At 39.1% G+C, this 22,823-nt stretch overlaps 1 protein-coding gene and 1 long non-coding RNA gene across 3 annotated transcripts in view; both read left to right on the plus strand.

Annotated features, from left to right (window-relative positions):
* The window catches only part of KALRN (kalirin RhoGEF kinase), a 934,437-nt gene that overhangs the window by 518 nt on the left and 911,096 nt on the right, over window positions 1-22,823 (plus strand). The gene's annotated exons all lie outside the window — the stretch shown is intronic.
* LOC141561602 (uncharacterized) overlaps window positions 1-22,823 on the plus strand; it is a 71,106-nt gene continuing 48,283 nt past the window's right edge. The window contains exon 1 of the long non-coding RNA XR_012488093.1: window positions 1-22,823. This exon is cut by the window's right edge and continues 42,331 nt beyond it. This is a non-coding gene — a long non-coding RNA (uncharacterized LOC141561602).

A 22,823-nucleotide genomic window follows, 5' to 3' on the forward strand; every position in this document is an offset into this window, starting at 1 on the left:
GATGGGAGGGTGGGGGCGAGATTGGAAGCCTTCCTTTGGGGCTTTGGGTTGCTTTGCTGGGGGCAGCATTGCCTACAAGTTTGGAGAAGGAGGGGAGCTGCGCCGAAAAAGGGGAGTCTCTTCCCTTCCCCCTCCAAACCCTATCCCTCTTCTGTTTCCCCATCACCCCCAACCCCCACCCTCCTGCTCTACCACTCGTTGTCTGGGTTATAGTTACCGTGATTACTGTTGTTATATCAAAGTCCGAGACACTGTTGGCGCTTTGGTACGGGTGGGGGCTTGTGGGCGGGATGCGGGGCTCACTCTCTTTTCCCTTGCCCCCTCACGCCCTCAGTATTAAAGCCCATTCGCGCGCGCGTGTCTGTGTGTATATATATGTGTGTGTATCTATGTGTGTAAGGGTGGGTGGGGGGAAGGGGAGGAGAAAAGGTGGGGAGCTGGAGGTCTGTCCACTTCAGCTGCCTTCCCAGGCGCCAGGAGATGGGGCGATGTTGCCTCACTTGGTAGCGTGCAGCTCCTACAGGCACAGATCTTACCCGCCTCCGACCTCCTCCTGTACCCCTTCCCATTCCTCCATCCCCTTCTGCTTACCCCTTCTTCAGCGACGGTCACTAAGGGCAGTTGGCTAGCAAAGCGCAGGATCCATGCTGGGAGAGAGGGGGCACGGGGCCGGGGGCTTCCAGAAAGGAGCGGGTAGCTAGATTTGGATGAAGATTGGGAGCCGGGGAAGGGAAAACGGGAGCTGGGAATCTCTGAAGATGAGGAGGCTGAGAATCAGAGATTGCGAGCCGGGAGCCGTGACTCACGATCTCACTGCTGGGAACTGATAGCCAGTACTACTTGCAAGGGGAGAGAACTGGCACTAGCTGGTGTCTGGATGGAGCCAGAGACTCAGACTTCAGTGGGGAGCCTGGGCCAAGGAGCAGCGGGGCGGAGCACGCCTCTGTTCTCACCTCTCTCTCCCCTCCTTTAATGAGAATGCAGAATTAGCACGAGCAGGTGGAGGGCATTTCGTAACCATCACAGCTCATTCCTGGAAGTCAGAGTTAGCATCCCCACCTCCCACCACGGTGGGGACTGAATCTTTGCTTTCCCATGGTAGCCTGGGGAAGGATGATGCTTGGAAATCAGGGGAAGATAACACTCCTAAGGTTCTTTCATTCACCCACCCACACACAGACATTCCACAAATACACCGTATATGTATGTATAGTATGTATAGTTATGTATGTGTGTATATAGATTCTGTGCACTTTACATATGTGTTCCCTACACCCCTCATGTCAGTGAGTCAGTGCCTTTAGAGGCCTCTGCATCACACATTTCTATATATTTATAACATTGTCTTTCTTCCACTTGTAGATGATTCTCTTTTTCTATCTCATAAATCTCATCACATATAGATATACATATATATGCATGTTTGAGAGGAAAGAGGTAGATAATTAAGGGGGTTCTATCTCCTGTGTATCTGTAACCAGTTTCCCCATTTACAGTTATCTATCTCCTCTGTATCTGGAACCATTTCATCTGAAAATTTTACTAGAGTTTATAAGTACTAGCCCTTGGATCTAACTTTTCCCCCCAAGAGACTTGACTTAGGGGCATGGATAAGGAGGGTCATGAGGTCACTCTGGCTCTGGACACTCTCTGCTTATACATCTGTTTCCAAACTCCCTTGCTTTGCCCCCTGGGTCATCACTTGGGAAGGAGGTGGGAGAACTGTCATTAGATCATGTGACTTTGGAGGCAATGACCAGCCATATGTTCTGTGATTGGGAAACAGCACAAGCATCCAGGAGCCCCCTTATATTCTGCTAGATCCTCAGAGGCAGATGAAAGAGATGAGATTCGTCTTCATTTAAGTCTGCCTCCCAGGATGAAGTCTCTCTCCCTTCAAATTCTACTATTCCCATCCCCCAAGCAAGCATGAATTCTGAAAAGGAACAGGAAAGCTGCCCTGTGTGGAATCTTGAAGGAGGGAAGATTTCATCTGCTTGGAGTGCCTCCCCAGAGATCCCTTGTCTTTTTCCTTTCTCAGATCCAAGGCAAATTGTGAAATGAGGAGAGATAGTTGACACCTCTGAGCTCTTCTTTTTGGACTTTTACCTTTCCTCTCAACTCTCACCCCCCAACAAATTCATCCAGAGATCTCATGCCCATAGAACTCTCTGGCTGTTGTGTTTCATTTTGTTTGTGTATTTATATTTTCACTCATTAATATTCACCTGTTTACTTAGGAGGCCAGTCATCTAGCAAGCTTTCCCTCAGAACTCTCTGGGTCTTTGGCTTACTAATCCCCAATACAGTAATTCACCCCATGTTAAAGGGAATAATGGCTCATAATGGTTAAACGTTTCATCTTTTCAGGGGTTCTTCAGATCATATTATGCAGGCTGTTACAGTCTAGTAAGACTGGTCTTGCTCAGAGCACAGTAAACAGCAGGCTGGGGTCAGATTGTCTAGTGAAGTCCCTTTGGGACTTTTCCTCCTAATCCCTTTTGGGAAACCTGGTTTTGACTTATGGTTGGAAGTGATCAAGAAAGGGGTAAATACTTAAAACATAAATGAGGCAAAGAACTTTGGCTCAAGAGGGAGATTAAGGAAGGTGCATTCTATCTGCCACTGACTTTATTTAGGACCTAACCACTATGGCTGTTTCATGCCCCTCCTCCCTCACAACTGTTCTGTCATCATCTTGATCCATAGGAAATGAGCACCATCCTTGTCCATAGAAAATTTACCCATGTCTCCATATCTGGGCAGATTACTTAACAATTCAGTTTCCTCATCTATAAAATGACAGAGTTGGACCAGATCACTTCTAAGGTCCTTTTCTATGCTCAAAATCTATGATCCAATGAGCTTGAGGTACTTTGTTCCTCACCTCATACAACAGGTCTGTTTTAAGTTGTTTCCAAATGACCAGATCAAAAGAAATCCTCAAATGTTCTTTTAATGAATTAAAATTTTTATTGATATCTTTTGATTTTACATCACCTTCATTTGCAAATATCTCTCTCCTCTCTTGGCTCTCTAGAGAGGGCATCCCTTGTGACAAAGAACAAAAAAGCAAGAGAAAGAAAATTAGTCTGGCCAAACTAGTCGGAGCATCAGTGAAGTGATATTACATACTCATAGTCCTTCTGAAAAGAAGCAAGAGATGCATTTAATCTTTATCTCCTCTCTGAGGCCAAGGTTGGTCATGATAATTGCATGGTGTTTAGTTTCTGTTCTTGTTACTTCAAAAACATTTTTTAATTCATAGCAACAGGGCTAACTTCTTGGGGTACTTATCCTGTGATAAGTGCTTAGATGATCACTCACAGGCTGATCCATCTCTTACTTTGAGTGGGCAACTTATTTATTCTTCAGCCCTATTATTTGAATTCTTCTTTCCACCACTTTCTTCCCATTTTAATGAGTATGCTCTGCTGCTCCGGGGTGCTAAATCTACTCTCAGCATTCCTTATCTATTCCCGTCCCATCCCAACCATCTTAGCCCATGGCCTTGTTAAAGTGGATGGATCTCAGAGCATTTTTCTGCATGTAATTGGTTTCTGGTTTAAGGGAAGGGTATCAAAATAGCTTTCTTTTATCAGTGGGGATGGGCAAGAGGGGAAAACAAGTATTTAACAGACATTTTTTTGAGGGGAGAGGCACCTACTCTTTATCCAGCCATCTAATAGAGGCTATGGTGACTACAAAATAAATATGACAAGATCTTTAGCCTATAAAAACCCATAATAAATAGTAATTAAAATATATAATAGGGAAAATAAAGTGACAAAGCCAGAATAAAGTGATTAGAAAGGAAGCAGAGGTCCTATCAATGGGAATGGGGGAGAAAGGAGAGCCATAGTTAAGTAGAAGAAAGAGGACAAGGTACTGTCACAGGATGCAGAGAAGGAATTGTCAGAGAGGCAGGAGGAGGGTAATGAAAGAACTGTCTTTAGTCTTTTTTTTGTGGTGTTATTTTCCCTTTTTAAGTAGGTGTTTCTTCTCTCTTCAATGGTATCCTAAGCTCCTCAAGGGCAGAGACCGTGTTTTTATAGCCCTCTCATGCTTAGCTGATGCCAGCTGCTCAAGAAATACTTGTTAAATTGAATTCCCATTATTACTCCTCACCCTCCTCCTACCAGGGGACAACACTGGTCAGGGTAGATGAAGCAGCAGTGAGTCGTGTCTTTGTCACAGAAAAAGGAGATCCCAGAATAACAGCAGAAATCAGAGAAATATGTAACACTGAGCAATAGGTAAATACAATTCAAGTATTGGGAGGGAAGAGCTGACATGGAAGAAATAAGATTCCTCCCCAGCTTTGTTTGTCCACAAGGAATGAGTCTTAAAAAAAATCTGGGTTAAATGACTTGTCATTTAACTAGTAAGTGTCTGAGGCTGGATTTGAATTCAGGTCCACCTGAAGCCAGGACCACTGCTGTCTGCTGCATCACATTGTTGCTTTGAAAGGGAGCCTTTTTGATATTTAATTTTCATTTTTCAAAATTTACACTTTTGAAATTCTGAATGTAGTGTTTTCACCTGTTTCTGTTTTCCACTCTTGAATATCCAATAGGCAGAATGAAAATTTGGGGTTAGATTATATACTTTAGGGAAGAAGCCTCATGCACAAAAAGGCCTTGTGATTCTGTCATAAGGCATGGGGTTATTCAAATATTTCTATCACCTCTTTTGAGAGGCAGGGCAGTACTGTGAGTGTGAAGCATACATTTGATTCTTTCTTGTGGTGGTTCTTTGAAAGAATTCTGGTTGAACTTCTCTAAGCCTTAGTTTACCTTTCTGTGAAATGAGGATACTGGTAATTGGACTAAGCATCTTTAAGGCAGTTCTTAGGAAAGATACTTCATAAAGCCCAAATTAGTCATTTGTACACTTGTAATTGTTAATGGTGGAAAGGCAAGCTGTGTAAGAAATGGCACTGAGCTTGGCATCAGAAAGCTTAGATTTGGATCTCATCTCACTGTTTACTATTTGTGTTCTCAGGAAAGTCTCTTAACCTCCAAGAATGCTAGTTTTGATCTGTAAAATAAATGAAAATAATGACAAGTTTCCTTGCTTATCTCACAGAACTGGTGTGAGACTCAAGTGAGAGACCAGATACACAAATGCTTTGTAAACTGTTAATTACCATCCAACTGTAAGATATTATTATTTTGAAATAACTAAGATTGAAAATTGCTTTCAGTCCTTTGCAAACAGAACTGTAGGGAATAAGGGGATGTAATTTGTTCAGAGAGTGGTGACCTGACTTTAGAAGGGGACAAGATGGGTTGAGGCCACAGAATGAGAAATACAGATTAGGGCCACAAAAGACCTCCCTGTTCCCTACAAAATTAAAAAATACATTAAGACAGATAAATTCAGGAACTGAGAGAGAGAGAGTAGATTTGACCCAGCCCGAAGGCAGAAGACTAGATTAAAATGGTTATTCAGAGTTCTTTTGGTTCTTGGGATCTGCAATTCTGTGAATGAACAAATATTCAAGAAAAAATTGGATAACTTTCTGGGATGTTGACTGTTTGGGATCAGAGTATAGGCTAAGATCAAATGTGGCATTTTAGGCTGAAGGAAGGATTAGCATTTGCCTGGCCACATCTCAGAATATTACTAGGAGACCATCTCATTCAACCTACATCTGAGCAAGGATCCCCCTTTCAACATAAGCCCAGAGACTTAGAGCTGAAAGGGACCTTGGAGGCAATCTATCCATTTGTGCTCATTTTTTCAGATGAGGAAACTAAGGCAAGAGGTTAAAGACTTTGCTCAGGGTCACATGGCTAGTAAGTGTCTGAGGAGGAATTTGAGCCCTCACTTCAAATCCAGGCCCTATCCACTACCCCATGCCGCCTCTCAAGCTTAACAAGTGGTCATTTAGTTTTTGTCTGTAAACCTCTTGTGAGAGGGGAGAGATTGCATAGCTAATGAATAGAAGGTCAACTTCAGACTCATGGAGATCTGTGTTTAAGCCTGTCTGTATATACTACATGTATGACAATGAATAAGTGTTCTAGACAACTATAGCTAAGACTAAAAGTTCCAGACAAAGTTGTGAATCTGTACTAGTGGAGAAAATTTCAACACTAAGACCTCAAAACGCTGATGAACACATAGGTTTTGGATGCCTTTCCACTCTTATTACTTCTTGAAAAAGTAAAAGGGAGTCTCCTGACATCATTCTTTGTGATACTAAGTTGGAACTGAGATGAATGTAAGACACTGCAGTGGGTAGTCTTGGAATTGAAATCAGGAAAATCTGAGTTCAAAATTTGCCTCAAACTTCTGACTTTTCAGTTTCCAGGGCTCTCTCCATCATCCTGATCTCTATCTGGCCACTGGATTCAGAAAGTTTTGGAGGAGAAAGTGAGGCAGGTGACTTTGCACAGCCTCCTTACCTTACTTAAATCTAATTTACTGGCATCACCTTCCTGATGTCATGGTTCTCTTCAAGAAAAAACACTCAACAAGTCTCAATTCTAAAATGGGAATTATGCCCACTATGCCAGGGTTGCAAGGATCAAATGAGATCAAATGATATCAAATTTGTAAAGCACTTAGCATACTTCCTGACACATAGTACGTGTTTAATAAGATTCTTATTTCCTCCCTCTTTCTTCCTGCTTTGTGTGGTCTCTGGGATGTAGAGTAGGCTAAGAAAGCCTTAGGTTAGCCCCTCTTCTTTAACAGCATCAGTCAATGATATTCATTAAGTATATAATACATGCAGAACATCAGATGGGATAGGGGAGGGGCAAAGTGGGGTGTCCTACACAGGAATGTCCCCAAAATGCTACTCTCTCCCCCCAAAAAAAGTATAAAATGTCAGATGGGTCCTTCTTCCTCCAAGTGGTTTATGGGTCATTGAGCTGTGGAAGAGTCTACCCTTTATGGTAGGGATGGAGCCTACACTTTCTGTCCTGCCAAAAGTGGGTGTGATGAATCATCTCCTTTTTCCTTTTCCTGTCTGTTGCCATTCAGTCTCCTTCTGCCATGCTTTTGTATATGAATGACTGGCAGCTAAGCAACTTGGAAGTGATTGACAGTCACAAGGCTGATGGATCAATACAAATGCTTGAAATCCTCTGTCTGCCAAGGAGTAAAGGAACAGAGTTTCAGCTGGGAGGATGGTAGAATTGATTTGGGAGATTCAAAGAGTGAAGGACTGTAGACAGGGCTCTTGCATTGTAGAGAAAAGGGACTATAGTCACTAACAGCCTATTAATGGGAAGTGGGAAGGGAAGAGGGGTCTCTTTGTCCCTTCTCCTCTTGTCCCCAAGGTCTCAATACAAAGTATCTAGAGGCCAGTTAAAAAGCTTTAGGGCTGACACTCCTTTCTGTGATAACTGCCCAGGGAATGAAGAAGATGATTCCTTAGTAGTCATGTAGTCCAGCCCCGTCACTTTCCAGATGGTGATGTCCATGAAGTCAAATGAGGTGGCTCAAAGTTATCAATAGTTTGTAGCAGATCTCTGGTCTCCAGTTTTTTGCCCTTCTACTCCTCCATAGAACCTCAGGAGGATTTTTTCAGAGGGCAAATAGGTGATATAAATATTTGGGCAACTAGTATAATTTGTTTTCTTCTGAGGAGGCAGAGTATTCATGGTCTGAACACTTTAACAGAGTAGAATATAGGTCCTTGAAGTCAGAGATGGTTTCATTTTTGCCTTTGTATTCCCATGTGACTAGCAGAGTATCTGGCACAAAGCAGACATTTAATAAATACTTGTTGATTGATTGGTTGAACACTGCCTTGTGTTCTGGGGTCCTGGAACATATATTATTTATTTTATCCTGAAAGATAAAGCTTCATTCCCCTCCAGGTGAGTAGATGGTACAGTGGTTAGAACACTGGGTCTGAAATCAGAACAGACCTGAGTTCAAATACACCCTCAGGCACTTACTAGCTGTGTGATCCTGGCCAAGTCACTTAACCTCTGTCTGCCTCAGTTTCTTCAATTGTAAAGTGAGGAAAATAATAGCATCTTCCTCAAAAAATTTGATGAGGATCAAATGAAATACTATTTATAAAAAAGCATGATGTATTGGGTTCTTATTGCTCCCTTTCCTCCAGGCCCTATCAGTTTTCTGGGATTCTTAGAAGAAAATACTATTTAAGTGGAAAGTTTATTCTTTTTATTATTTATTATAATTTTTGGGGTTTAGGTTCTACTCTTATCCAAGAAGGAAGCTAGCCAAAATCACATTTTCACCTACTACTGTAAAAACAATCACAGTAGCCTCCTTTGCTTATGTGATCTATGTAGGCAGATTTTTACTAAATTAGAGTACCCTTTCCAAAACTGTAGTAGTTCTTTGAGGTGCCTTTGTTTCTTCACATCTGTGATTCAATCAGTATAGCAAACTCTTGGTATGGAAATTCCTCCCACTGATTCCAATCTGCAACTCACTCTAATTTATAGAGAATATGCATAGGGCCCTTGGAGGATAAGTGGCTTTCCCATAATCCCACAGCCAGAATGGCCAGAGATGGGACCATCTCTTACATATTCCTGAAATCTGAAAATCTACCCTCTATCCACTGTAATGCTGCAGTCTTTCAGTTCATAAATTGTAGTTCCTTCATAAATGTTAGCAGGATTGAATTGGAGAATGGTACTTACTCATCAAATTGCTATGTGACAAACCCCTCAAAGAATCTCTGAGTTTTGATGGCTGTGGCTTCTTCATGGGACAAGCTGTAGGAATGGTAGGCTAGAGGACTGAGGGGGAAAGTCTTTTCTGTGGTTTTGATATGAGCCTCTAGGATCTATTTCTAGTTGAATACTCCTGGGTAATGGAACTGGAATTGGACCTGTAAACCACTCAACTTGGAAGACATATAGAAGGGAGGAATAAAATTTGGGGAGTAGGAGTCATAAGGTCTGGCTTCAAATTTTATCTCATCAACTAACTTTTATCTCTTTGTATCTCAGTTTCCTCATCCAATTCAAATTAATTAACATATTAACCACCTACTAGGTGAAGGGCTAAAACTCTGTAAGAATGCTTTATTATGGTATGCAGCAACCTTTCCCTTTGATCTGTAAGCCCTAGCACATTGGTCTTGCCAACCTGGAAATGCTTTGGGTATGAGTGGTGATGGATTTCATATTGATTGCCTAAGTAGCAACTTATCTAAATTGCTTTATTGCTAAGTTAGTTCTAGGGGAATGGATTTTTCCATAGGAAAGATTCTCAAAGAAGGGTCTTAGCTTTTTTTATGTGTATTTTGTTTTGTTACAATGGATCTCTTTGACAATCTGGTGAAGTCTATAAACAGATTCTTCTCAGAATAATCCTATTAAATGCATAGAGTAAAATACATATGATTACAAAGAAAACCAAATCTAATCATAGACATAATATGTATATATTATATATATGTATATTGTATGCTATATGTATATGAATATAGAGACTATGTTTGTCATAGGTATATACATGTATATGTACAAATATATTTATATATCTCTATCTCTATCTCTGTCTTGATCTTTATCTAAGTTCCTGTATCTGTGATCTAAAACATTATAGAAAAATAGCAATCTACTCTGGAGCCATGGAGGGGATACTCTTACTGATGGAATCACAGATACTTGAAGTATTGAAATGCGTACAGGGCATTGTACTATGTCCAAAAGAAACAAAGATTTAAAAATTATTATCAAAAACCCTTTTCTCAAGAAGCTTGCATTCAGCTGGCAGGAGAAAGATGCTGTGACAGGTTCATGAATAAATATTATATCAGGTTGGTCAGATGAGAGAGCAAAGGAGGTCATAGGACAAGTTGCTTCAGGAAAATGTAAATATAGAAAATTTTCAACTCATTGGTTCATGGAAAGATTTAAGGAAGAGAGAGGACCTGAGAACTCAAGAGTAATGTAACTTAAATGTAAATTAAGAAGGATCATTCTGTTTTTGAGTTGTAATTAGAAATGCTGACAGTTATGACAAATTTGGTTATGCAGTGGCATGGTAAGAGATAGAAGAGGACCACAAGGCAGAAAATATAAAGATGGCAGTCTTTTGGACCACAGTGGAGAGGAAGTTAATCAATCTTTTTTTCTGATGTGAATGCTTGGAACAATGATCTGGTTATCTCACTTTAGTTATAATTCTTTTTTGATGATTGCTGAGCTCCTTTTCTGATTTGAAGGGGAATGATGATACATTTTGGCCATGGTGGGGAGACTGATATGGTTAGGATCAGGGATAGAGGAGGGGGAAGAAACAAACTCTGGATCTTGGAAATATCCATAGTCCAAAGCCACAGACTGGTCTCTGAAGTGGAGGAACATCATGCCTGCAGGGCAGAAAAGAAGCTCAAGGCCTAAGGGAAAATTTATTTCAGGCTTTTGATTTGATAAAATCTCACAGTTCAAGTGAAAAGGCCCGGCAACATTGACATCCCAGATACTCAGATATTCAGTTACTGTTTGAGTGTTGGAAGAATGGTAGGGTGGATGTATCAGGGAAGTGGTAGGGAAGAGAGAGATTGGGGATAGAGTTTGGTAGGCAAGACTTGCAGCTGATGCCACAAGCTGGAAATACACTTGCTCTTTTATTCATTTTTCCCTGGTTGGCTTCTATGCACTAATCACATTTGAATTTGTACAATAGTTAGTGGTGGACTTGTCTTATCACTTTAATAGACTGTAAGTTCTCTGAGGGTAAGATTTATGCTATTTTTTATTTTCCTATCTCCTTTAATGCACTATACATTAATGGATCTGATGTTTAATTGATTTGATGCCATGACAATGCCCCTCTAAGAGTTTCATTTCAGCAGTTGTGGATTCTTAATCCAAGATTGATGACTTTAAACATTTTTTTAGCATTGGCTTCCTTTGTAATATTATATATTTTGCTTTATGCATTTAGAAACATGATTTTGAGGAAGGGTCGATAGTCTTTGCCAGACTGCCAAAGGGGACCATGACACTAAGAAGATAACAAGTCCTCATGTATTATATAAAGAGCTTAGGTTCAAAGTTTATTAGATGTAGGTTTAACTCCTGCCTTTGACAAATACTAGTTGTGTGACTGGGAAAGTTGCTTTAGCCTTTTAGTACTCTTGACAAACCAATTTCAGTTGCTTGGTCTGGGAACTCTTTAAGGTTAGACATTGTAGAGAAGCTGATTAAAATTTAGAGAGGAAGTTTCTTCACAGGGTGATCCCTGGATCAATAAAGTTACAAATCTTATTAAAAAGATAACATATTAACTATTATATCAATATAATATATATCATATAATATATCAGTATTAATACTATGTAATAGTACATTATATATATGCATGTTCACATAATTTTTAATATCTATATATTTATTTGGACCACAGTTGAAAATACTAATTTCCAATTCATTTACATTTTTAAAGTAAAATGCATGTCTTGGTTGTCCCCTCTTTCAAGATCCTAAATAGCTGCCATTTCTCTGTCTCAGAGGCAAACTCAATTTCATAGAGAGGTGAGGAAAGCTGGAGTGTATAAACTAATAGAAATTCCTGAGAGACAAAGTTCATGACAAAGTTCATTTTTGCTCTGGGAAATTCCTTGGAGACTGGGGCCCCAGATATCCCTGATGAGTGAATTCATGAAACTCAACATGGGAAGAACAACAGGGCACCTCTTTTTCGATAAAAGCTATAGGATTCCTGCCTGGGCTTACCCTCTTAAGTATGGTGTCTGGTAAATTTATCTATCTCAATCCAGGCAGAGTCTTTGACACATTGATTGGTAGACATGGAAACAAGCTCAGGGACCACCTAGTCCAAACACTCATTTTACAGAGGAAGAAAGGTAGGGCTTTTTAATATTGAACATTTTGGGGGATGGGGTAACAGTAGGACATTCTTTTTAGGCTCTTGACAAGCCTACCCCAGAAAAGGACAGGAAGAGCTAGGGTGTGTTGGCCCAAGTCCCAACTCCATGTTATTCTTGCCCCCAAGCTCAGGGACAATGGGTGTCTATTAGAGGGTCTGGGGGAGTGGGAGTTGGCAGCTGGACAGTGGGCCTAGAGGGAGGCCTCAGAGCCTGGCAGATGGCTAATTGGATGTGACAAATGGTGTTGAAAGGGGGAAGAGGGGAGGAAAGGGGATCCCAGAGATTGCAATTGTGACTGTCTACTCTTAAGCAATGGAGAGGTGAGGATGAAAGGAAGAATGTCTTTAAGAAGGTTTGCAGAAGAAGAATCAGTAGACCTTTACCATTGATTGTGTGGATCTAAAGAGAGACATCAAAATACATTAGAAGATTTCTCTCTATCTTTCTGTTTCTGTCTATCTGTTTATCTGTTTCTGTCTCTCCTCTCCCTCTGTCTCTCTCCCCTCTCTCCATATTTTTCCTTCCCTCCCTCCCTTCTCCCCTTCTTTCTCTGTCTCTGTATCTTTCTGTTTCTGTCTCTCTCTGTCTCTCTGTCTCTGTTTCTGTCTCTGTCTCTGTCTCTCTTTTTCTCTCTCTCCCCTTTCTTTCCTCATTGGGGAATTGAGAGTACAAGACCATTCATTTTGTGTGGATGCAGCTGATATACAGATAGGCTTAGTTTCTAAAGCACAAGAAGAATGTGAAATGAGATATTAAAATAATATTTTATGAATTCATTTTCTCATGATCCCAACCACTGATACTTAATTAGTTTTTCTTCATGAGAACTGAAATAAATGATTTTGGAAAGAGCAGTTCCATCCAAGGGTTGAAAACAGTCTAAAGTATTAGGATAGAGTATAGGTGAAGAAGTTGCAAGTGTAGACTGCTTATTTTTAAATGTTTTGATGTCCAAACAAAAAGAGAAATAGAAGGGAGGTTAGAAGGAGCTTCAAGATTATGTGATTTTTTTCTATAAAAAGATAAATATGCATATTTAAAAGGGGAGAATGGAAGGAAGCAAGGGAAAGGGAGAGAGAGAGAAAACAGGTCCTTCATGAGTTAAGAAGCAATAGACTCAAGAGTACAGGTGAATCCATCATGGGTAACTGAGTTCACTTAGAATTTATGAAAATCTTTAGGCAGGGAAATTCTTCTGCCTCCTCTTTTTGGTCACTTAATAGTTCTGTTTTTTCTTATGTCTAAACTAAATTCATCTCATTATAGTTTCAGCCTGTTTGCTTTCCGCTTCCATTCTCAAGGGAGATGGAGGATAGCCAATTCCTCTCTTCTGGATTTTCCATACAGTATTTAGAGGATTTTTTGGTAGTGACATTTAAACCATTATTGGACTTATAATTTAATTGATTTTTTAATACTGTATTACAGTACTGCCCTCCCAGGTGTATGACTGGAAGTCATATTTTGAATGAGCATTAGCCAAAAGGTCCACATGACTACTGTATGTTTTGTAGAGTTGAATAATAATGTTTTAACAAAAATGTAATATAGTATAATAACATACTAATAAAATAGTATAATATAGAATTTAGTATAATAACATTTCAACACAGAAATTAGAGGGCTTGGTGAATGGAAAATTGCATACGAACCATAAATGTCATATCTAGGAAGTACTTTAAAAGTTTTGGAGTCCAAATCTTATGTCTTACAGATGGGGCAATCTTGGCCCACAAAGGTTAAGGTGTATGCCTAAGAGCTGTATTGTTAGCAACAAGGAGTCATTTGTGACTCTAGAATCAAGGTCTTGGTATCATTGGTTTTAAAAGCAGTCATGGGTAAATGAGAAGACTTAGTTTCAAGTTTCATTTACTATCAACTAGTTCTGTAGCTTGGAAAGTCATCTAACCTCTCATTTTTTGGACACGAGAAATTTCTTTTCCTATCTATAAAAGTGGGGAAATACTTGCCTTTATGTACCCAGATGGGATAGTAGGAGTCAGTGATAGCAAATGTCATTAAAAGAGTAAAAACAGTGCATTTTTGCAAGAAATTGATAGCAATTTTTCTCCTGTTTAGTGTGTGGTTCATAAGGAGCTTGGGTAGAAAGCCCAAAGTTATTGGTGTGTTTGAGAAGGGCACATTTTTTCATGTCTGGTTTGGAAATGACAGCTCTAGAGATTGAGTGAATATTTCATGCCCTTGGCTTAAAAAAGAAATGTGTATAAATTTTTGTGGCTCAGCCACTTGCTTAAGGTAGTTGACTTTTATCCTAGATAGAATGATTTATTTGAAAAAAGAGAGAAATATTCAGAAATGGGGTTTTCTGTTTTTTCTTTCAATGAGATTCCATCTGTATACATGCAAATACATATCTATATGGAATGGTGTGATTATTAGGATCTATCTTTAATTCACCAATCTGTTGTAGGGGAAAGAACAATGGGATTGGAATCAGAAGACTTAGGTTTGAATTTTGATACTGTTCCCTACCTTAGTTGGGTTTCTTTATCCCTCTGGCTCTCCATTTTTTCATCTCTAAAATTGTGGTAGATATAATTTAGATGAGATAAACTTCAGTCTCCGACATTCTAATGAACTGAAAAGTTGTGTCACTTCATCAATAGCCTCTAAATAATTGGGCTAGCACTTTTGGAGTATCCTCTAAACTGAGTCATGCTGTTTCTTTATTAGGTAAAACTTGTCTTATAAGTTTTCTTTATTCTCTGATTGCTTATGATCACAGAATTTAGAATTTGAAGAGATCTGATAGTAACATAAGGCCCAGAGATATGACATGACTTGTCTAAAGCCACACAGCATTAGCAAAATTTTCACTTGAATCCATTTCTTCTGATTTTTAATCTACTTCTCTTTCTACTATCTTTGATTCTAGAGTGTCTTACTTCATAGGCAATTTTACTTTTCCCACATAAATAAATGGTAAGTAGCTTACAAATTCCTTATAAATACTGCATTTAGTAGATATCAATAAATATTTGTTGATTAAAAAAAAAACAGAAGTAGAAATCTCAGTAAATTAATACATTAAAGAAAGGACATGGCAAATAAATGATAATTTAAAGCAAGAATAAAGAAGTACAAAACTCAAGCTTAAATCAGGGTTGTAACAGTACTTCAATGGAGAATAAGCATGTGGTTCACAACTCCCATGTGGAGTTTTGTAATTTAACATGGGGATCACGAAATTATGACTTATTATCATTAAGTGTTTGATTTGTATGCCTATTTTACATACCTATGTTCCTGAAGTTATGTAAGAAATTCTTTGGCAAAAAAGGAGTTGTAAGTGGGAAAAGGTTAGGAAATCCTGTTCAAGAATGAATGGGAAACTTTAGCCACCAAGGCAGAGTGGACTTGGAAAGGAACTATTTGCTTAGTCATTGGATATTTCTATCAGAATAGAGCCAGAAACGAACAAGGTAGGAGGAATTAGGAAATGTCAGACAGGCATAGCCAGTGAAATTTAAGCTTACCAGAAGCAAACAGGTAAGAGGTAAGCCAGGCAGGATAGAGGCAGATTGATCAGAGGCAACAAGCTGAGACTATCTCAGTACCATGGATAGCTCTAGAATTGCAGTTTCTCTTATAAGTCTTTTTCTGAGGTCTTTTGTCCCTGGCAACCCAGGCCTCCCCAGTTAGCCCACTGTCAAAGGCAGAGTACTCTATTTGTCAAAGGCATGTAGTCTTGTGGAAGTCAGCTCAAACTCTCTTGGGGGTAGAGAGTTACCTTGTTCAGAGGTCAGTTTTTTATTGTTGGTGTCAAGACTGGGGCATATCTTCTAAATTACCTAAGGGCTCATTGGGGGACCCTTTATCTTCAGGGGATGCTGGAGTGGGGTTCAGTCCTTCAGTGATGGTAGTTGGAGCCCTTTTGTGAGGGTCCTCTTCATTAGTTCTATATTTCACGGGACTCAACATTTCTCAAGGAAAGAGCTCAGATCTCATAAGCTTTTTATGATAGCAGGTCTCAAACCATTTTGGCTATAGGAAGGTGGGAAAGCCCTTATATGTGGGCTTTCTGAGTCTGTGCTATCGTCCCACAATTTCCACAGTCTATCATTCCAGACATCACAGCCTTGCCGTGGTATTTATCCTAAAATCTCTCACTAACTTCTTTTTAAAAATTGTCCTTTACCTTACCCTTTGAGTTCTAACATTGTATGAGGTCTGGAAACTTAAGTAGTTAGATGGTATAGTTGTGTAGCAATTAGAGCACTGGATTTAGAATCAGGAAGAGCCAGGTTCAAATTCTGTCTTACATAGTAACTAGCTGTGTGACTCTGGGCAAATTACTTAACTTTTTAAAGTCTCATTTTCCTTATCTATAAAATGGGTGTAGTGATAGCATCTACCTTATAGAGTTATTATGAGGATTATGAGGTAACATATATGCTTTTCCAACCTCAAAAAATAAATATGTGAGCATGTGTGTGTATATAGATATACACATATGTGTTATTATTGCTCTCCCAAAAATAAGAAGAAATTCTCAGCTTTCATTTAATCCTTCTTTCTAAATTTGAAATGCTAAATGGAAGAATATCAAAAAGCTCAGACACTTTATCCTGAGATTTACACAAGTCTGTTCCTGATTCTATGATATTTTCTCCTGACATGATGATTACTTGGGTGACTAAATTGCTATCTCAGTTTTATTTTCTTTTTTCTTCTACATGTTGCAGACTCCTACCCTTCCTTTTGCAAGTGCCTTCATTAACAATTATAGCATGGTATATGGAAAGAACCTTGAGCATGGTGCTCATAGGATCTCATGGAACATTCTGGTTGGAAGGGACTACCCAGAGCATCTCCTCCAACTCTCCCATCTTATAACTGGTGATGTGGAGAGTCACAGAGGTTACTTGGCTTGCCCTTGGTCAAATAGATAATGAAGCAGGATTCAAATCTAGTTATTATCTCTTTTGCCTTGTGGAAATCTGTAACTTGTCCTAGATTAATAAAAATGACCTTGATTACAATTGATTAAAATGAGACCTAGACAGTTTTTATTTTTTCAGAAGTCAAACAGGTATGGTCAAAATCTAATGTAAAGAAAAAATAGACTTGATTTGCTTTGGGCATTTGAAAATGATTACCACAATCAGTTTAATTTATTCTCCTTCTGATTGTTATAGTGGTGAAAAACATATTTTACTCATAAGTAAAAAAGGGGTAGATTGAATAATATTGTTTATTGAGATGAACCATGTTTACACAGGACTAGGAATGAATAGATCCCTGACTCCAATTTTAGGATTTTTCCTACTACCTTCCAACTGCTTCCTTTGGATTTGAATGCCAGTTTGCAACTTAGGCCCAATATCTTTAGTGGCAAGTGACACAGTGTCCAGTAAATAGACTGGAGTGAGGAAGACCTGAGTTCAAATGTGGTCTCAGATACCTACTAGTTGTGTGACCCTGGGCAAGTCACTTAATCCTATTTGCCTCAGTTTCCTTATCTGTAAAATGAGCTAGAGAAGGAAATGGCAAATTAGTATCTTTTCAAGAAAACCCCAAATGGGGTCACAAAAAGTCAGATATAACTGAAACAACTGAATAACAACAATGCAGATTACAGAGTTTGTTAATTTAGGCAAATCATTCAACCACCCTTAGCTTGCGTTTCCTCATCTGTAAAATGGTGATAACAGTATTGATATCATAAGGGTTTTTTGTCAGAATCAAAGGAGATAAGTTATTCAGAGTTCTTTTTTCTTTTTCACACTTTAAGCTGCCACAAATGTGAAAATTATTATTTGGTCTGGAGTTATGATTGCCCTGGTGTAAGGAATTCCTCAAATGGAAACCTCTATGGATTCCTATGACTTGTGGGGGAAGAGAAAAAAATATTTCTATATTCCAGGTGTTGTGCCAAGCCCTTTACTCTTAAGTTTTAAAGCACTGCCCAAAGAAATGAGGGTTGATGTGACCTGTCCAGGATCACAAAGCAGTATTTGGCAGGTGGCGGATCTCAGTCTATCTCTTGATGACTTTGGGGTTTGTGATCCATCCATGAGGCCATATGGCTTCTGATGATGCTGATAGGGTGATGCTAATGATGCAAATAGTTGGAGCTGATAGAAAATATAATCTTCTCTTACCACTGTGTTATTGACAGGGTCACAACAGGACAGAGTAGAAGAAGAAGGATTCAAGGGAAGTAAAGAGAAGGAAGTTGATCAGAATAAGGAGATATAATGATCAGGAAGATGCTTAGGATTGTAAAGTACTGTCCTGATGTGACTAAATAACTATAAGAGCCAAAGGCTATCAAATTCAGTCTCTTTACAGAAGCTAATAAACTTTAAATATTTTACAAACTGTGGCAAACCTCTGCTAAGGGGCTTGCAATATCTTTCCAAATGTTCAATGCTTTAAAACATTTTTGAACCTTGTAACCAAAAAGAAGCTAGCATCTAGTATTTTCAAAATACTTGTGTGTCCCAGTGATCTTAGATCAGTTTTAAGCTTTATTTTATCAGTTTGTTTTTCTTCCATAATTGATATATGCACACACTTCCATGTATCTTCATATGTTTGTGAATTTTGTGTATATTTATATACATGGTTGTGTGTGCTGGCTTGTGTGATTGTGTTCATTTATGAAGATATATCTATGAACATGAGTATCTCTCCCACTGTGCTATGGTCCTGTTATAATATCATTTTTCATTAAATTAAAATTCTTCCCACCTCTCACAAGTGCTCCTGTAAGGATCTGCTTTGCCTGACTCAATATGAGTAAATATTTCACTGGGATTGACAGTTTAGTGTCAAATTAATTTTTTCTTTTGTTAGGGAAAAAGTCTTACATATATGCAAAAAGGGAAATTGTCTAGGCTTTTGGTCAAATGTAAAGTTCATACAAAGGATGAGACTTTTCCAAAAGAGGATCAGGTGGATAGACCCTTCTACTTTCCTAGGGACTCAACTTGCCTGGATTTTTACCAAGTTTGAGGGATGACTGCTCTTTTTCCTGGGTAACCTGGACTTTTAGAGATCATTGGAAGCTGAAGGATTTGTGTGCGTGAAGCTGTAGGAATATGAAGGACACATGTGGAATAAAGGAAAATGATTGGTCTGGAAGATCTTTGTTCCAATCATTACTCATAAATCCAGTTATTCGGGACTATTCAGAACATGTGCTGTTGCCTTTTGGTCATCTAGGTAAATTACATTATCCAGGGCTAAGGTTTGGTCTGAAGCTAGATTTTCCCCATTGCCCAAAATTGCAGCCATCATCTCTCTGGAACCATCCCTAAAAGGACATGAAGCCCAGAGCAAATCACACCATGTGTCAGCTGTTATAAAGATAAAGATTTATAAAAAATAAAACTAACAGAATAAAAGAAGAGTACAAAAGTGTTACAAAAAATAACATGTCAGAAGGATGTCTCTGTCTCTGTCTCTGTCTCTGTCTCTCTCTCTGTGTCTCTTTCTCTCTTCTCTGTCTCTCTCTCTTCTCTGTCTCTCTCTCTCTCTCTCTTCTCTGTCTCTCTGTCTCTCTGTCTCTCTGTCTCTCTCTCTCTTTCTCTCTCTCTCTCTCTCTCTCTGTCTCTCTCTCTCTCTCTCTCTCTCTCTCTCTCTCTCTCTCTCTGTGTGTGTGTGTGTGTGTGTGTGTGTGTGTGTGTGTGTGTGTGTGTAAAAGGGAGTGAGTAAAGTTGTCAGAATTTCACTTCAGTTCCAAGTGGGAAGTTTAGATATCAGCTGGCAGCCCCATTTCCACCTCTCTTGCCTGTTGTCCTCTTAATTTAAAAGGTAGCAGAAACTCTGAGACATCTAATGGAACATTTTTTGGCTGGAGCAGAGCTTCTTAACTCTATGTGTGTGTGTTTTTGTATGTATGTAGGTAGGTAGGTAATAGACTTAAAGTTGACAGCTTAGGGAAGATTATGGACCTTTTCTCAAAATAATGCTTTTAAAATGCAAAATAACATAGATTTACAATGGAAATGAATTCTATTAAAATGAAGTTATTTATCTTTATATAACTGCAATATCCATATGTAATATAGATATGTCATATCGATGTGTCTATTGTGTATGTCTTTAACTTCATATGTATTTATCTATTATGTGTTTTTCTCCATTATCTATCTATTATCTATCTTCAAAACATTCACCACTCCCACCTGAAGAATTCTTGCTCCTGCCTGTGCTTCTCAGACACTACCTTAGATTCACTATGCTGAATCTGCATTTGGGAAACCTGGGTTTGAACCCACTTACTTTGAGCAAGACTTTGGGCAAATCATCATAGAGTACTATTTGTGCCTCAATTTCTTCTTCTGAAAAATGAGAATAATGTTTATGACACCAATGTCACAGGGTTGCGTGGAGAAGATGTTTTGTAAAGTACAAACTATCATGGAAATGTGAGTCATATTGATTAGATCAAGGGCTATGCCTCATTACCTTGTACTTGTACTTGGCTTCCATGACAAATGATGCAGTCTACCTGATTTACTTATACAGTAGAGCCTTCTTACTTATAACCCTGATTAGAACATTTTTGACTACAAAACATTTGAGGATGAGAACAATTTATTCCAACAACCATGAAGACAGCTGACATAGGCTCTGTGGAGCATTTAGAGCTTAGCAGACATCAAAATGGCAAGGACATCACTGCAACCTGGGCCATCACCAGTGATGGTGATTTTTATCTTGTTTCAATAACTCTGGAATGGAGAGTGAGGCTGGGAACTTTGTGCAATTCTACCTCACTTAAATCCAAATTCACACACGAGTCAAGACCTCCTTATTGGCCATTCTCTTTGAAAACAAACAACAATCACTGCTCCTCTAAAGTGGCAATCTAATTGTCTTGTCACAGGTACTATATCACTTCTACCTGTCTTTCTTTCAAAGAACATCTAGAAATTCACTAAAAGACAGAATTGTGACTGAAGAAGGAGTATTCTCAGACCACTTGAATCCTCTCATGCTACATCCCTCCATGCACATTATTGACTTCTTCTTTCTCACGTCCTGGCTTTTTGTAATTGGAAAATTATGGTGACTTGAAGACATGAGTTGCGCTAACCTGGGATTCTAACATAATTATATTTACCACCTTATGATTCACAGAGAATAGCTCCAAGGCAGTTGAGATGGTGACTTTATGTAACTTAACTCTTCATTTGTAAGGCCCTTCGTATTCAGATTCTATGCTATTTCTACACTAAGGCACAATTCTATAATTTTCCAGGCCTGGGGAACAGCATATAAACCGCATGAAAACCAGTGTTACTTGATCATAAAGTAAGTAGAGAAGAGAAAAGCCTGGAAAGGCAGGAAGGGGCCAGATTGTGAATATTTTTAAAAGCCAGGCAGAGGATTTTATATTTGATCCTGGAGGTAACAGGAGTTTATTTAGTAGAGCAATGACATGATCAAGCCTATACTTCAGGAAGATTCCTTTGGCAGGTGAATGGAGGATAGGCTAGCATGGGGGAAGACTTTTGTGAAGGATACCCAGTAGTATTTATTTTCTTTGTCTCACTACACTAAAATTTATTGCCTGCTTGTCAAGGTGTCTGTAGGAGATCCCAGACAGAACAGTCAGTAAGTCAACAAGCAGTTATTAAGCATATTATTCTTGCTCTGTGCCAGGCACTGTGCTAAGCTCTGAGAATATAAATAGGAGCAAAGAGACAATCCTTGTGCTCAAGCTTACTTCTAGTGGATGGAAACAACATACAAAAGAAAGCTGAAGGGCAAGGGGAAGAATGAAGGTACTTAGTGAGAGTCCCTGGTAGAGGATTTCAACCTGGTGAGAAGTGAAGACATGGGATGACTCAGGTATCTCACATTAATAGAGGCCTGGGAACAGCCATTCAGTCAGAAAGAAGGACCGCAGAGGCAGACAGTACTTCCAAGGTATTCATTTGATGGTTTAATCATATCTATATGAGAATCTACTTTTCTTCCTAGTGAATGGGTTAGGAAAAGACCTACTATAGTTACCCTTAATCTCTCCAGACTCTGATAGGTTTCTCCTATGTTGGGTAGAATTTGTATTAGAATCCTGGTTTCATTTCCACTCTTTGATACTTTCTAAAACATCTTATAGGATTAACAAATTCAGTTCTTGTTGATCCCTAGATGGCCTATCTCAGGTAAATTACAGGCTAGTCTCAACAACCTTAGTCTGTTCTTTTATGGAATAAGAAAGGGCTTCTGGGATTCTCATGAAAAAAGCTAGATCCTAAATAGTTATAATAGGGAGGGGTGAACAAGTACATATTAAGTGCCTACTATGTGCCATGCACTGTGCTAAACACTTCATTACTATGATCTCATTTTATCCTTTTAACAACCCACAACCCTGAGAAGTAGATGCCATCATTGCTACAATTTTATAGTCGAAAAAACTGAGGCAGACAAGTTAAATGACTTGCTCAGGACCACACAACCAATAAGTACCTGAGGCTGGATTTGAACTCGTGCCTTCCTGACTCCAGACCCAGCACTCCAGACCACAGCACCACCTCCCTGCTTGCTGTATCTTATCAACTTGTGAGTCTATACAGTTTGATTTCTTTCAACAAAGTGGTAAAATTTGGAATCAGTGTTTAAATCCTGGCTTCATCACTTAACATTCGAGTAATGTCACTTAACCTCTGTAGACCTCAGGTTTTATCCTCAGGTTTAATCCTGAAGGCATTGGAGTGGATGACATCTAAGTTCTCTTATTAGCTTTAAGTATGATCATTGATCCTTCCTGTGTAGGGGGGCTTCTTTTAGGAGAGAGAGCTTCCTTAAGAATGCTGGCCCTAGATCCCGAAGGAGTTTCATTTAAACTGTTCAGAATTCCCCATATTTTTAAGTAGATTTTCTGGCAAATCTGTACCATCAGAGCTATCCATCTTGTGACAGTTTCTCCCTTACTACAAGAAGGAGTTGTTACAGCTATCGATTTCTCCCTTACCACATTTTGCTTGGCAAATGT

This window comes from Sminthopsis crassicaudata, chromosome 3 (genome assembly GCF_048593235.1).
Source record: "Sminthopsis crassicaudata isolate SCR6 chromosome 3, ASM4859323v1, whole genome shotgun sequence".
NCBI classification, from domain to species: Eukaryota; Metazoa; Chordata; class Mammalia; order Dasyuromorphia; family Dasyuridae; genus Sminthopsis; species Sminthopsis crassicaudata.